Source organism: Ictidomys tridecemlineatus, chromosome 7 (genome assembly GCF_052094955.1).
Source record: "Ictidomys tridecemlineatus isolate mIctTri1 chromosome 7, mIctTri1.hap1, whole genome shotgun sequence".
NCBI lineage: Eukaryota > Metazoa > Chordata > Mammalia > Rodentia > Sciuridae > Ictidomys > Ictidomys tridecemlineatus.
This window is the reverse complement of record NC_135483.1, coordinates 88,103,869-88,119,610: the sequence shown is the minus strand read 5'-3', so window position 1 is coordinate 88,119,610 and position 15,742 is coordinate 88,103,869. Positions and strand designations below refer to the sequence as shown.

Here is a 15,742-nt window from a genome sequence, read left to right as displayed (position 1 = left end):
CAAGGCACATAATCATTCTTAAATTAATCCATGTTAATAAGTCCTTTAGTTTGGAAGTGCATCACAGTGGATTTGAAGTAGTCAAAAGGATTGCATGTTTGTTAAAACACTTAATTTTTTCTTTCAATCAATTTCATTATGAAACATTGTAAAAGGTATATTTAGAATATACAATATCTAACATAATTTATTCAACTTCCTTTCTTTTCCTGTCAAAGTATAAAGAAAGACAGTTGTAATTTTAGTGGAGATATATCATTTTTTAAAAATTGCCCAGAAATTCTTTCTGCCGAATATTTCAAGTTTGTCTCATTTCAGTAATAATAAATGAGATTCCCAGCATTTCAGTGGCAGACATCTTCTATAAAGATATTTTATCCATTTCTTTTCAAAAGTATATAAGGCTTAATTTGTCTTTGGATATATACCTAATATATAATTTAAAAATCTTTGTCTGTCTTCAACTCAACATGAAAATAACCTTTTTCAGACTATTTTCAAATATAATGATGTAGGTAATATATGTTTTTATTTGTGGATAGAAGAAAATAAATATAATATGAAATGTATCTTTTAATTGTGTACTGAATTTTGCATATATAATTAAAAGAGATTTGGGACTTAAGATTAACAAAAGATTAATTTTGTTACATATAATTGGCTTAAAGTAAATGTGGGTTTATGTTTTTGTTTGTTTGTTTGTTTTGTCTTTTTGTTTTGAGACATCTATGTTATCCAGGCTGGTCTCAAATTCCTGGGATCAAGCAACCCTCCTGAGCAGCTGTGACTACAGTGTGCACCACCAGACACAAAACAAAACAAAATGAACAAAGAGCCCTTGAAAGAAAGTGATTCTGCACTTGGCACTTGAACAACTTTCTCAACAAGGAAGTTTTTTAAAATACTGAAAAGAGTTAGGAGGGTGTATAATATCATGCAATCAATTGGGGTTTTCTGAGATGGGAAAAGACAGAGTCTCTAACAAATTAAGAAGTTTAACTCATAGTTAGTAGTGCCTGGAGACTTGAAATTGTAACTACTGGTGTCATAAATTTGAGGGAGAATTATTCAATATCACCTTTAAGTAAAAAAAAAACTTCAACAAACTTAAATCATCTGAGATCTATTTTAAAGGGAAGCTAATCTTAGCTTTCAGATAAATGTCTTTTCAGAACTGCATGGGACACAGGTGGGAAGAGATTGGGGGCTGATAGTACTCAGGAGAAAGCTACTTTTTGACATTTTATATATATACATATATATGTATACACACACACACACATACACACACACACACACACACACACACACACACACGCATATGGAGACCAAGAAGATTGGGACCCAGGTAATAGTCACAGCGAAGGTCAAGTGCAGAGACTTCCAGAACAGATATGATAAGTCACTGGAAGTCACTGTGGAGTCAGTGTCACAATGGCATTGAGTGTTGTGATGTGGAAGGAGGTGCCACATGCTCAGTCACTGAGCTGGCTGCGATGGGTAGGCTTGCCTACACCTGCCCCACCTCTGCTCTCAAAGAGAGGCCTTGCTAGGTCCTGAGTCAGGGCTACCTGAGGCAGAGGCTCAATTGTTGACTCTTGTTTTCAAAACAGGAATGACAAGAGTTAAAAACTCCCATTCTTTATGCCTTTGCCATCCTTTCCCTATTTCTTGTTCTTTCCATAACAAGAAGTTGGAAACACAGACAAGAAGCTGAAACAGATAGAAAGAGAAAAGCCAGGTGGGAGGTGACAGCCTGTAATTCCAGTGACTTGGGAAGCTGAGGCAGGAGGGCTGAAAGTTTGAGGCCAGCCTCAACAAATTAGAAAGGTCCTAAGCAATGTAATATAAACCTTATCTCGGAAATAAAAAAGGACTGGGAATCTGCTCAGTAGTTAAACCAATGGGTTCAATTCAGAGAGAGAGAGAGAGAGAGAGAGAGAGAGAGAGAGAGAGAGAGAAAGAGAGAGAGATAAAAGCAAACCTTCTTATGGAAGTCTTGTTGGGATCCATATACCATTCAAGTATAATATTAAATTTGGAAAAGTACACTGCCATCATAAGAGAATAAGTTTAACCAAAACCAGAACCTAGAATTATATATATATATACATATATATATATATATATATATATATATATATAATTTTAAATAGATTTATATATAAATAAATCTTTGAAATAGATTTTTATGTATATAAATCTATTTCAAATTGTGAAACTCAGGGACACCTTTCTTCTTGTTGGCTTCAGCACTAGGATCCTTTATAATATCTTATTATTTTTTATTTCTTAAAACAATTTCACTATACTGCTTTTAAGAATTCAGAGTATAAACATTCAATGAAAGTATAAATAGTAGTGGTAATAATTACAAAAATTAGTTATCATAAACAACAGTGATAGCTAATATCTATTGAGTTATTACTATATGCAAAACATGTTACAATAATAATCTATTCTTTTTTTCATAGATGAGAAGAAAGACAGAGTCCTAAGAAAGACACAAAAAAAGACATGTCCATGAAGTGATAGGGCCAGGATCCAAATCTGTGTCATGTGACTTTGGGGCCAGGATCCAAATTTTTGTCATGTGCTATGTAATTCTCCAGCTAGAACACATTTATCAATGCCTAAACATCATCCAAAACAATGCTTAATCTTTAATATATTTTTTGTGTATCATGAGACAATATCAAAAAGACAACAAATAGAAGAATTATACATGAATGCAAAAAATAATGTCAAAACAACAAAATCAAGCTAATCAAACAACATATTATCAATGACTAATAAAGCAAAACAAACTTAGTCTATCTAATGATTTTCATATCCTACAACCCTAAAATAAAATAATAATTTTTTTTCCATCCAGGTGTAAAGTTTTGGCTGACAATTCAATAACATATGTGCATAATCAGGGTGTGATAAGAACATGTTAGTCATATGTAACAAAGACCTCTGAGGATAGTGTACAGATAACAAAACATTCTAATGTAAATATCTACAAGTAAATTTATGTATGCATATTTTGTATATATGTGTATATGTTCCCTAAGGAAATTTTCTTTAAAAGAAAATTATTTTTTAAAATTTTAATTCTTTGCTTTCTGTAATTAAAATGAAAGTGGAAAAGTACCATTGGGAGGAAAAAAAATTTATAACCACTATGGAAAGCAGTAAGAGATTCCTCAAAAAAACTTAGAATAAAACCACCATTTGACCCAGCTATCTCATTCCTCAGTTTATACCCAAAAGACTTAAAATCAGCATAGTACAGTAATGCAGCCACGTCAATGTTTATAGCAGCTCAATTCACAATATCTAAACTATGGAACCAAACTAGGTGTACTTCAATAGATGAATGGGAAAATAAAATGGGATATATCTATATCTATCTATCTATCTATCTATCTATCTATCTATCTATATATATATATATATATATATATATATATATATATCCAGGATCAGAAAGTCAAATAAAGTATTATTGTATATATGTATATATTTTTTCAATGCAATATTACTCAGCTTTAAAAAAAGAATGAAATTATGGCATTTGCCAGTAAATAGATAAAGTTGGAGAATACGCTAAGCGAAATAAGCCAATCCCTCCAAAACAAAACACATATTCTCTAATATGTGGATGCTAATTGACAATAAGGGGGCAGGGAACTAGAGAATAGAGTTACCTTAGATTAGTAGACGAAAGTGAAAGGGGGGAAGGGAGGGGAGATGGGGAAAGAAAGATAGTAGAACGAAACAGAAATTATTAATTTATGCATATATGTGACTACATGACTAATGTGATTCTACCCATGTACATTCAGAAAAATGAGAAATTATATCCCATCTATATATATCATATCAAAGTGGACAAATGCATTCTACTGTCATGTATAACTAATTTTAAAAAATAAAAAAAATTAAAAACAAAACAAAACAAAAAACACTTTCATCTTTACTAGCCTTAAGAGAATTTACTATATCATTTTGCCTATTCTAATCAATGAGAAAATCCTTCAGAGAACACTTGTAAACATTACATTCTAATTGGTATTTTACTGGATTAAAAAATATCAGTTTAGGGGGCTGGGGATGTGGCTCAAGCGGTAGCACGCTCGCCTGGCATGCTTGCGGCCAGGGTTCATTAGATCCTCAGCACCACATACAAACAAAGATGTTGTGCCCGCCTAAAACTAAAAAATAAATATTAAAAATTCTCTCTCTCTCTCTCTCTCTCTCTCTCTCTCTCTCTCTCTCTCTCTCTCTCTCTTTTTAAAAAAATATCAGTTTAGGGGCTGGCGCTTGCCTAGAATGTGTGAGGCACTGGGTTCGATCCTCAGCATCACATAAAAATAAACAAATAAAATAAAGGCATTCTGTCCATCTACAACTATATTTTTTTTAAATCACTTTAGAAAATACTATAATCTTAGATGTTTAGAATTCTAAATTTCTTATTTTTTCCTTTTGGTACCAGGAATTGAACCTAAAGGAACTTAAACACTGAACCACATCCCCATATCCCCAACCCTTTTTATTTTGAAGCAAGTTCTTGCTAAATTGCTTAGGGCCTTGCTAAATTGCTGACAAGGGCTTTCAACTCATGATCCTCCTTCCTCAGCCTCCCAAGCCACTGGGATTATAGGTATGTGCCACTGTGCCCAGCTAATCTTGTTACCACCTGCTTAACACTTATTAACATTTTAATAATTAACAAATCACTTAATAGCAAGAAAGCAAAAAACCCATTAAAAATGAACACAAGAACGGAGTAAACATTTCTTAGAATAAGACATACCAATGGCCAATAAATATATGAAAAGGTGCTTAACATAAGTAATCACTAGGGAAATTCAAATTTAAATCAAAATGAGCAATCATGTCTCACCCCAAAAAATAGCTTTAATCAAAAAAGCCAAGGATAAAAAATGTTGACAAAGATGTGGAACAAAACACTGCACACAGTTGGTGGGAATGTGAATTCGTGTGGCAGTTCTGGAAGGTACTATGGAGGTTCACCAAAATTAAAAATAGGACTATCGTATGATCCATTTCTGGGTTTATAAGCCAAGAAAATGAAATCAATGTGTCAAAATGTATCTGGACTACTGTTTTATTAGAGCACTATTCACAATAGCCAACACAGAATCAGCCTAAGTGTCAACCAACAGATGAGTGGATAAAGAAAATGTGGTCTCTATACACAATGAAATAGCACTCTCCCTTAAGAAGGAAAGAAATTGTGCCAGTTTGAAAACAATGATGCATAAATGAGCCTAAAGTACATTATGCTTAAATAGGCCAGGAACAGAAAGTCAAATAAGGTGTTATTGCACATATGAATGTAGATCTATTTAAAAAAAAAAGAAATCTTGGAGAGAGTAGAATGTTGGTTACCAGAAGCTGGAAAATGGGGTTGGGAGATGTTGGTTGAAGGGTACAGATATACAGTTAGGAAGAATACATTTAAGAGACTTATAAGGTAGGCTATAATTAAGAATAATGCCAAGCATATTTGTAAATTGCTGAGAATAGATTTTAGATGTTCTCATCACAGAAAGTATAAGTGAATTGATGGACATATTATGAGTTTGATTTAATAATTCCATAATGTATACAAATATTATAACATTATATTCTACATCACACATACACACACACACACACACACACACTACACAGACACATATTATTTGTCAATTAAAAAGTAAATAAAACAACAACAGATTAAAACCTAGAACTGATCATTGATCAAAAAAGTTCTTAAAACAAAGATCCATAATTTTTGACTCACTCCTGCTCATCACTGTTAATATTATGCACTGATGATATAGCAAATGAAATTAGAGGTATTATGCATCATAAGCAAAAAATTCTCTCATCTGCAATGGAATCTCTTTATGTGCTACAAGAAAAAAAAAAACTTAGAAAATACATGAGGCCAATAAATGACTTTCAATTTGTTAAGTCATGTGACAGTACAAAAGATAATCTATGTTTAAAATTATGTATCAAAAATTTTTTTCTGATTTGAGTAATTTAAAAAGTGCTTAACACATGCTTGTAAACATGTTCACTAAGTACATTGAATTATTTTCTTTGATAAAAACTAGTGAAATAGGGCCTGGGGTTGTGGCTTAGTGGTGGAGCACTTGCCTAACCTGTGTAAGGCACTGGGCTGGATTCTCAGCACCATATATAAACAAACAAACAAAACAGTGTAATAGGGAGATTTTCCAGGAGTGCTGATGTCACAAATGACCATCAGCTGTTTTCAGTACTAGGCTGAGTCTTATTTCCACAGAGGGGAAGAAGGAAGGTGGAAAGGGTTGAGTTCACAGAGAAGGACTTTCACCTCACTTTGTGTTCTAGGAACAGGCTCTTCTTTCACTGTTGATCTTATTTGACAGGCCTGTTTCTAATATCAGAGGCCCTGCCCTCTTGATTCTTGTCCAGCATGGGTTCCTAGGAGGAAGATTTATGGGAGTGCATGCAACTGTTTTAAAGGACAGTATGTGCTAGATTTTAGCAGATTAAAAGGAACGGTCTGATCAAATAGAGAGGAGAGCATTATGTTTGATACGAACCTACTATGTATCAGGCATAGATCTCCACCAATGGGCAATATCTAATTTCAAGGATTTTGCATTACAAGGTACTCATATTCCCATGCCAAGGCAAGGAACCAGGTTCTGAGAACTTAGGCAACTAATCACAGTCATGCCATTGGCAAGTGGCAGGGATCAGTAGTTTCCAAATGCCATTCTGAGATCTGGGACTTACCTAACAAAATGTTTATTGGTTCTTGTCAAAGTGAGATTAAATATGGGCCATGAAGTGAAATGTTTAAAAAGCCAAACACACTTCTTAGGAAAATAATTTTATTATGAGATTATGCATTTTCTTTTAAAAAATGATGATGTGTATCAGTGGGAATTTTCTTGTTAGTATCCTTTGTCTGACAAAGTACAAATTTAGCAACCCTAAGTCGGTCTTCCAGGTGTTTTTTTTTTTTTTTTTTTACATTTTAGTAGATCATGAACTCTCAAGGCATGGAAATATGCAGTATAACTACATTTAACTCAGGCTTTAAAATACTGTTTTGTTTTGACCATGATACCTTCTGGATGCTCATGTGGATTTAGACTATTCTGAAGCCCCACAGATATTTCTAGACTCCAAGAAAGTGCTGCCAATACTTTATGGGCCACTGTTTTCTTCTTCAACAAATCTATGCTTTGTCAAAAAAAAATCGACACTTTAATTTTACCCCGTGGCACTTAAAACCCATCCATTCAAAATGTCAAAACATTCAGATCTCCTTTTTGTGATGTTTTTAAAACACAAAAATAAAAATTTAAAATATGTATTCAGGTTTTTTTTCTTAATTTTTATATTTTTGGTACTGAGAACTGACCTCAAGCCTACTCTACCATTGAGCTATATGCCCAATCCTTTTTATTTTTTATTTTCAGACAGGGTCTTGCTAAGTTGCTGACACTGGCCTCAAACTTCTGATTCTCCTGCCTCAGCCCCCTAAGTAGTTTGGTTGATAATTCTGTGTCCCTATGCTTAGCTGGTATTTTTATTTTATTAGTTCAAAATTTTTTTTTAAATGTTTAAATTGTATTTTACTATTCATGGAACTCCTGCAGTGTTTGATTCTCTACTGGGGATAGAAACTAGGGCCTGGGCAAGCGAGGCAAGCACTCTACCACTAAGCTCAGTCCACTTCTATTTTTCATTTCTTGATTCACAATAAAATGACTTAGTGACTGAATGAAGAATAGCTTTGCAGAATAATAGTATTTTTTAAAAAAGACTAAGAGGAAAAAAGATATTAAGCAGGTACTCTGGTAGCCAATGATCTTAGAATACTGTGTCAGTAGACTTCTTGAGATCTAGGAGCTGGTGGTAGCCTGCACATTAGCACTCCATAATGAGGATGACAATGGTGGCCACTTGGCAGGAATGAAGAAAAAGAGCAGGCTACTTTGATTATTATCAAATAATAAAAGATTTTGGCTACCTGGGATCCTAACAGAATTAGGAACAGTATATACTCTTTACTCTAGAACTTGTCAAAAAATTCATGAGTTTTAAAATGTTTTTTTTTCTTTTTAAACAAAATTTCTCTTCACACAGAGATTTTGTTTAGTTCCAGTCCTAAGGACATGAAACAACAACCTGATGCAGCGATTCTCCAACTTTCTTAGTCCTTAACAACTCAGTAATTTTTTATAACACTCCATTGGCCCAAACAAATAACAGTCAGGATTATTAAGTAGTTCAGACCAAACAATTAAATGAGGTGTTATCTCAACAATGTAGCACCTATTGAGCACTATGCATCTTATCACTTTGAAATAAGATTGGGCTCTGCCTTTCTCATATCTGGTTCCACATCAATTTTTGCTCAGTACCTGCTTTTCATCTAGCAATCACTGAAAATCCAGTTTTGCAAACATATGAGGTAACAGATAGGAATGTCATGTTCTAAACTGCCATTATTTGCTTTCCAGGTGATTGACGGATGTTTCTGTTTCCCTTGAATATTTCAAATATCTCTTTTGCCTCTGTGAGTTCCCTCTGGTTACCCCAGAGGATATTTAGGGAACCCTGGCCCTCGTCCCTTTATTCCTACCCACCTTAGTTGGGAAGACTCAGGAACTGGGGAAAGATGATTTACCCCTGATACCATTTTGTATTTAGTTAGTGGACGATGGCTTTCAAGTGGCAAATCGGTTTGCTTTTGAAATGTTTATTCATATAATAAGATAAAAAACTAGCTAGGACTGTTAGAAACTTTTTACATACATCTAGTAAGACTAACCATGTCTTATTATTTTTAGTTTTGGAGATATCCTAATAGGATCAAGGAAAAGTCATGTAAACTGTCAATATGAATTGACAACAGGCTGTCCTTCTGCCTTTGCAAGTTCAAGACTAGCAGCACCCTTCTTTTCAGTAGCCCAGGTAGTGGGAATGAAGGACTGGAACCTAAAACCTGAACTTGAAATCTGGGATGGAGGGGCGCTTGTTAACTGCTAAGGACAGGGTGGCATTCTGAGATATGGCAGGGGATAGTGCCCATTAGGTAAGAGCATGCCCACATGGGGCAGTGCGCAGCCTGATCAGTGAGGTCTAGAGAATTATAGATATATGGGAACAAGTTAGCTAGACTACCAAGTGTGCCCAGCTTTTTTGGTATACTAAGTCCACTCATCTCTTTCTTAGCACCCTTTTCACATTCACCTCCTCCCCATATTATGTGTGTAGGTAAAGCACGAAAGCATGAGTAAAGGGCTCTCTGGGTCAACTTTGCATTCTGTATGTTAGTGTTTATTCAGCAGGTGATTGGGAATAAGAATCAATTATTCAGGTGAATTGATTTTTTTTTACTTATTTGACAAGCAGCTGATAGTCAATAAAGTAATAGCTTTATGAATAAATGCTATTTGTCTTATCACTGTTAATTATCCTTTAATCCTCACAATCTATCATATCTTCACATGTTTTCACATATAGAAACACTATATTATTGGATTATGGGTAACAATAGAGGTAACTGTTATTTGAAAGATAATTTTAAACATATTTTGAAGAAATTTATGAGAAAAAACATAATTATCTGTTTACTCTAAAATTTCCATCATGTTTCTTCATGACATCACTGAGGCAAGTTTTTTTAAATCTATTTTCTACTGTTATAAAATCTTTTTGAACTACTAAGAGTAGTTCAAATTTGCTTTTTATGTATTTTTTTTTACTCAGGTTAATACTTAAGATTTTCTCCTTATTTTTATTAAAAATTAAGTTGCTACTGTGTCATCTGCATTCAACAAACTGTGTGGTAGTCTGAGAGTAGAAGCTCCCAGGAACTTCTCTTCCACTTTAAACAAGTGATTCCTTAAGATCCATGTGTTTGCTGAGTGGGTTGCATTTTTGTCTTATAACCTCTCTGACTATTTTGAGCTTGACCAAATTTCACAACACTAAGTGGTTCATTTGGCCTAATTAATTTGGTTTTGCTATAGTAGTTCACAGCACTTTATTCCCAATGGTAGTATCAAAATATATTCTTTTAGAATTGATAATAATTTTTATTGTGTTCTTAAGCAAGATTAAAATCACTGGACTTTGGATCTCTTGTCTGCAAGTGGCATAATAATGTCCCCATTGAAAGAACTGTGAGAACCTCATATGAAACAGCTGGTATGAAAATATCTGGGAAAGCTAAGGGTAGAACATGCAATGTGAGTTATGATTATCATTACTAATATTATTGGCCTTTTCTCTCCACATGCCTCAACTGTTTTCTAGAATGGTTTATAGAAGACAAAGTCACAAAATCCAGTCTACTAGGAAGTGATTATTTTCCTTTTTCAATAAATTAAACAATTACATTCCAAATTACTAAACATTTAAAGGTTTCCTAAAGCATTTCATTCATATAGATAATCACAAACTTCCACTGGTACTGTTTGTGCCTGAAATTTCTCAGGAATTTTCTCAGTAGAAAACTCAACTAGGCCAATAAATATAAACTCATCAAGCACAGTTGAATTATGGTTGTTGGACAATCTTCACAGAATTCCGAATGAGATAAGGTAAGGAAACAAGCTTACATATAGCTACAGGAGAGTCCAGTAAAGAGAAGGCATATCCTTTATGTGTAGATGGCCTGGGATGATTCAGATTTATACTGAATTGGTAATTATTTATTCTCCTTCTCTTTCTTCACACAGAAACTCCATCTCCTTGGTAGAAAGAATGTGCTCTGTGTGTCAGTGAGTGTAAAAGGAAAATCTTATATGTAAATATACCAAGGGAATGGGAAAACTGAGCACATTCTACATGTTATTTTTCTGTAATACAGAATTGCATCATGGCCTGATTAAACCAGTCACTCCTACAATGAGGCTAAGCTAATAAAGAAACTCTTGTATTGGTCTAGCATAAGACCAGGTCATCCCTTTCAGTGGGCTTTGAAAATAAAGGTCCTATTTAAATATGAAATGTTATAGTCCTTTTATAAAATGTGTGTATATACTTAATCCTTATTAACTTGGGTAAAGGGTGTGAAGGAATTATCTACACAAGCTGGTATTAAAAGATCAATTTTCTCCAATTTTAAAAAACAGAACACATAACTACATAAAGTCCACTAATTCATTGTGAGTTTTTTTTTTCCAAAATTGTCTTGCCTTTGATAAAGTTAGATTAGATGGTTTCCATTCAAAATCATTATTGTGATCTATGGGAATGTTCAGTGTTCCTCTGGTCATCTTCATTCTGTTACTATTTTTGATCTTCACAGTGATTTTCTTACATGTTTCTTATCCCTCTCTTCTTGGGTTTTTAATGGTTATACCTTCTATGATTGCAAAAGTAGAGATCATTAGCAATTAACTGTATAAACATTCATTCATCTCTAGATTTATGTTTTCCCCTTTCACTTGATTCTTTTTTTGTTCATCTTAAAGAATACAGTATTACTTTTCCAGAGATAATCTGTTTACTTGAACTGAGAATCATATTTTTTCAGCAATGACAACTCCACTTTTTAACCTCTTTTTCCTTAAATTTTAATCTCTATTTTCATTTATCTCGTGTCCCAAATTAAAAAAAAAAAAAAAAGAAACGGTTCCCCTTAAAATCAATTATTCCTCAAGCAATCTTATTCTCTCCCTCATTAACCTTCTCAAAAGATACATGTACTTGCTCAGATCTCAACTTTCAATTCACTCCTCAACATAGTGGGTTTTTAATTCCATTACCTGACTAAGAATGCTTCACTCAACTGTCATCCAAAGACCTAGTAATCAGAGGTAGTAACTGGTTCTTCTAAGTTCTCTTGGTCCTGTGGACTACCATTTCTGCTCTTTGTCCTTGGGCCTAATGGTTGTCTTGTTCCCCTATGCTCATCCAATAAAGGCCAAATCTATTACTTATTACCTGCCATCATGTTGTCTACTCTCTATTCTTTGTTCCTCACATCAACATCACCATTTTACTCATTCAGGGTAAAAACTTTAGCAATCCCTTTGATTCTTATTCCCCAGGTGGCTACTCCCCAACACACATGGATGCACACACTTCTGTAAACCTTTTCCCTCTTGCATCTGGACCAATCTCTTTTCTCCACTGCCATTTCCTTTATCTAGGTCTTCATCAAATTTACTCTGCTTTGTTCTGTGAATGGTGACAGAAATCACTTCCCTGTGTCTACTTCCCTGTGCCAAGATTCCACAATAGAGTGATTGGAATGCATGGAAACAAGAATATAATCAGGGCAAACTTGAGCTAAGAACCTCCATGGCTCTTGGCTCCCATATACTGCATTTGAATCTTTCTATCTTTCCACATTTTGCTCCCTACACCAAGCAGACTGTCACTCCTTAATTGAGTCATTTTCCATGCCTCATATTTTGCAAATATTATTCCTTGTCTGTTGTTTTCTGCACTGTTCCCTTGGGCAGAAAACCCCCCTTCTCTTTTTCGTGCTTTTGTAGTGATCTGTAAATACCTCAAGGATGCTATGCTCCAAATTTTATAACAATGAACTAAAATTCCAGATCTCCACTCCCCACTCCAGAATAGGAACTTTAAATATATCAGAAGTCTCAAGAAGTGTTTTCATTATTGGTGAATTAATAGACAATTATCCTGAATTTCAAACCTATGAAAGTGGGATAAGAATAGCACAGAGATAGGGCCAATGAGAAACGAAAGTTGTTTGGAAATAAAGAGTGGACAATAATAATACAAATGCTAAAAACTAATAACTAAAAGTAAACACCTAATAATAACTAGAGGTTATAATGAAGAGTAGAACACAACTTCATTTCTAGAATTCCACTTAGACCACCTGCAATACTTGGATGATCTATTAGGATACCGAGAATAACACAGGCCCTTAGGGGCCTCATAGAGTCTAATTCTTATAAGATGAATTATAACCCATTATGAGTTTTTGAGATGATGTTTTGAGAAGATGGTGAGTGTACCTGGACGGTTGTCTAGATCCAGAAGAGGAAAGTGGAGATCAGTTCTGTACATAGAGAAAGTTACCAAATATGACAATGCAGAACATACATAGCACATAAATAGTACATAAAAACAAGAATGGAATGTGCTACGAAAAATGAGCTGAAAATAGTATAAGATGTGCAGTTTAAAGTATTTTCCATTGTGTGCCATGTCTTCAGTGATATTCAAGTCTGTCTAATGTTTTATGGGCTTGCCTCTAGTGATTAACCTTTAAAAATTGGCTTAATTTAAGCCATATCTCCAAAACATCTCTAACGTAATCTGACAAACCAGTGTTAGCCTCTCTATATATACATCACTTGAGATTCATTCACAGGGATTTTCTGACTTTAAAGTCTTTCAAAATATTAGAAAGTACTCATTGTGGCAGGGCATCAAAAAAACAGTAAAATGCAAGTGTCTATTAAAAATGCAATTCTCACTTTTCCCAGTGTTTTTCTGGGAAAATAAATGTGTCAAGAGTGACAGAGTACTCATCTTGTATCTACCATTCATTTTCAGTTTGCATGATTTTACTCATTCTTCCTGTTTTAGAGAAGAGTGATGCAGTTGAACAAACACTTTGGTATTATTACATCATCAACTGTGGAAATAAATTGGGTTGATTTCTTCATTTCTGCCCCTTCCTGTACTCACATATCACTGGCAATGGAAGAGTTCCAGGACATAGACTTTGGAGAGAGGTCATAATCGCTGTCAGATCGATACAGGAAGGACTTCCGGCGTTGACTGTGGACAAAATTTGCTTGGAGAATTAGCCCAGACCCTGGGCTGGTCATGAGATCCAAGGGACTCCGCCCCGCAGATGTGCCATTGTCCACATCAAAACTGTGAATGAAAGAAAAGGAATTATGTTGTGGTAAACACTAACATATTGATATTTTATCAAAACATTTAGCTTCAATTAAGGAATTTAGCATGGGAAAATTTATAGTTGCTTCCTGCTTGTGAAAAATGATAATATTAAAATAAATAAAAGTAAACATAAATAAGAAACATGCACGAACACACAAACATACCCCCACACACCCCCACTGGCTTCACATTCTGATTTTCTAACTTCTGATCAGACACAAAAGACGGATCATTCTAAACTCAATTTCAGCTAAAAAGAAACAATTATTTAAAAACAGCTCTTCTAATGCAGAATCAGAATTATTTGTTGAAAACAGCAAATACATAAAAATTCACTAAACCTTTGAGTTCAACTCAACAAGTGCCTGTTATATGCCTATTATTATTACTCCTCCAAACCCGAGCTTCTTTCTCTACTCAATAAACATATCCAGCCACTAATTTCCATTATATCCCCTATCCTTCCATTCCCGATTTATTACAGGCATTTTAAATCCAGTTTTCAACTCCCACCTACATTATTATAAGAGCATTTCTCTTGGTCTCCTGAACCCATCTTCCAATCTGTACCAAGAGTGACTCTTCTTAAAATGCAAATCTGACCACACCCTTCTTCTGTTTAAATAATTTAATAATTCAATAATTCACTATTACCTTTAAGTTGAAGCCCAAACATTTTTACTAGACTACAAGTCTTCACTGTCTGCGGTCAGTTGCAATTACTTATCTTCACAACCTCAACTGGCAACTCTCTGCCTCAAGTGTATTCTGCACTCATTGGAGCAGCACATCCTAGGCCAGGCTAGCCCTGCCTGGCTTTTGCTTTTTCCTGCCTAAGGGTTGCTCATCCTTAAGGACTCAGACTTTAACCTCAGCTTGATACCTCAGAAATTCATGAGAGGCTGTTCTCTATGATCTCAAGACACTTCTCCATTCGTAATGACAGAATTTGCAATGAACTGAGTATGTTTACCATCTGATCTCCATTCCTAGTCAGTGAGCTTTCTGAAGATGGAGACTCAGAATATTCTTAGAGCTTCACAGGGCACTGTTAGGTAAAGGTGAGTAGGGTGAAATGACAATGAAGTGTAACTAAAAAGTCCAGGGAGCATTTTCTGACAGGATAGGAACCTGGCCATAGAGACCTGGTATGTCAAAACCTCCCCCTGCCTTAACAAATGAAACCCTTTTAAGAAAAAACAAGAGCTTCTGGACCATGTCATCATTATCTCTTGTAACCAGGTCTACAGTCCCCTCTCTTATCACCGAAACTATGTCACAACCTCCACTCACCCTGATAGCCAAAGCAGCAAGGCACTCAAAGTAAACTTAGTGGGGACTTTTCAAAAGGTAGTATGACCAATTAAGGGGGCAGAAAACAGAGACAAATACCTATGGTCAATATTTCCTTAAAAACTCTAACTCTGTGAGTACCATACCATCCTCTCTGCAGGAGTTCCTGTACAGTGTCCTCACTTCTCAGTCTCTTTGGTAAACTTTGCTGGCTACTCTGTGTTTTACTGGTATTATTTCTAGCAACATTAAAAGGACTGTAGTGGCTGTCCATCTTCACATGGCAGTCCCCAGGCCTGTAACAGCACTTCAAAAATTGCCCTTTCATGGGCTGAGAGTGTAGCTCAGTGGTGGAGCTCAGCCTAGTTTGTATGAGGCCCCACGTTCAAAACTCAGCACCACAAAACAGAAGAATGAAACAACAGCTAAGTGGTTTGAATGAATGATTGGTGCTATGTTTAATAATATTGATTTTTAGAGTTGGAGGGAAAAAAGAACCATACATACACATATTTTTTAAAATTATAAAACT

The 15,742-nt window shown here is 34.8% G+C and overlaps 1 pseudogene across 1 annotated transcript in view; it reads right to left on the bottom strand.

Moving 5' to 3' along the window:
* The window catches only part of LOC144365714 (3',5'-cyclic-AMP phosphodiesterase 4D-like), a 169,628-nt pseudogene extending 154,144 nt beyond the window's left edge, over window positions 1-15,484 (bottom strand). The window contains exons 1-2 of the transcript XR_013424507.1: window positions 15,357-15,484; window positions 13,699-13,890 (exon numbers count right to left, since the gene is read on the bottom strand). The product of XR_013424507.1 is annotated as a 3',5'-cyclic-AMP phosphodiesterase 4D-like (transcript). The remainder of the gene's footprint in view (window positions 1-13,698; window positions 13,891-15,356) is intronic.
* Window positions 15,485-15,742: the final 258 nt, after the last annotated feature.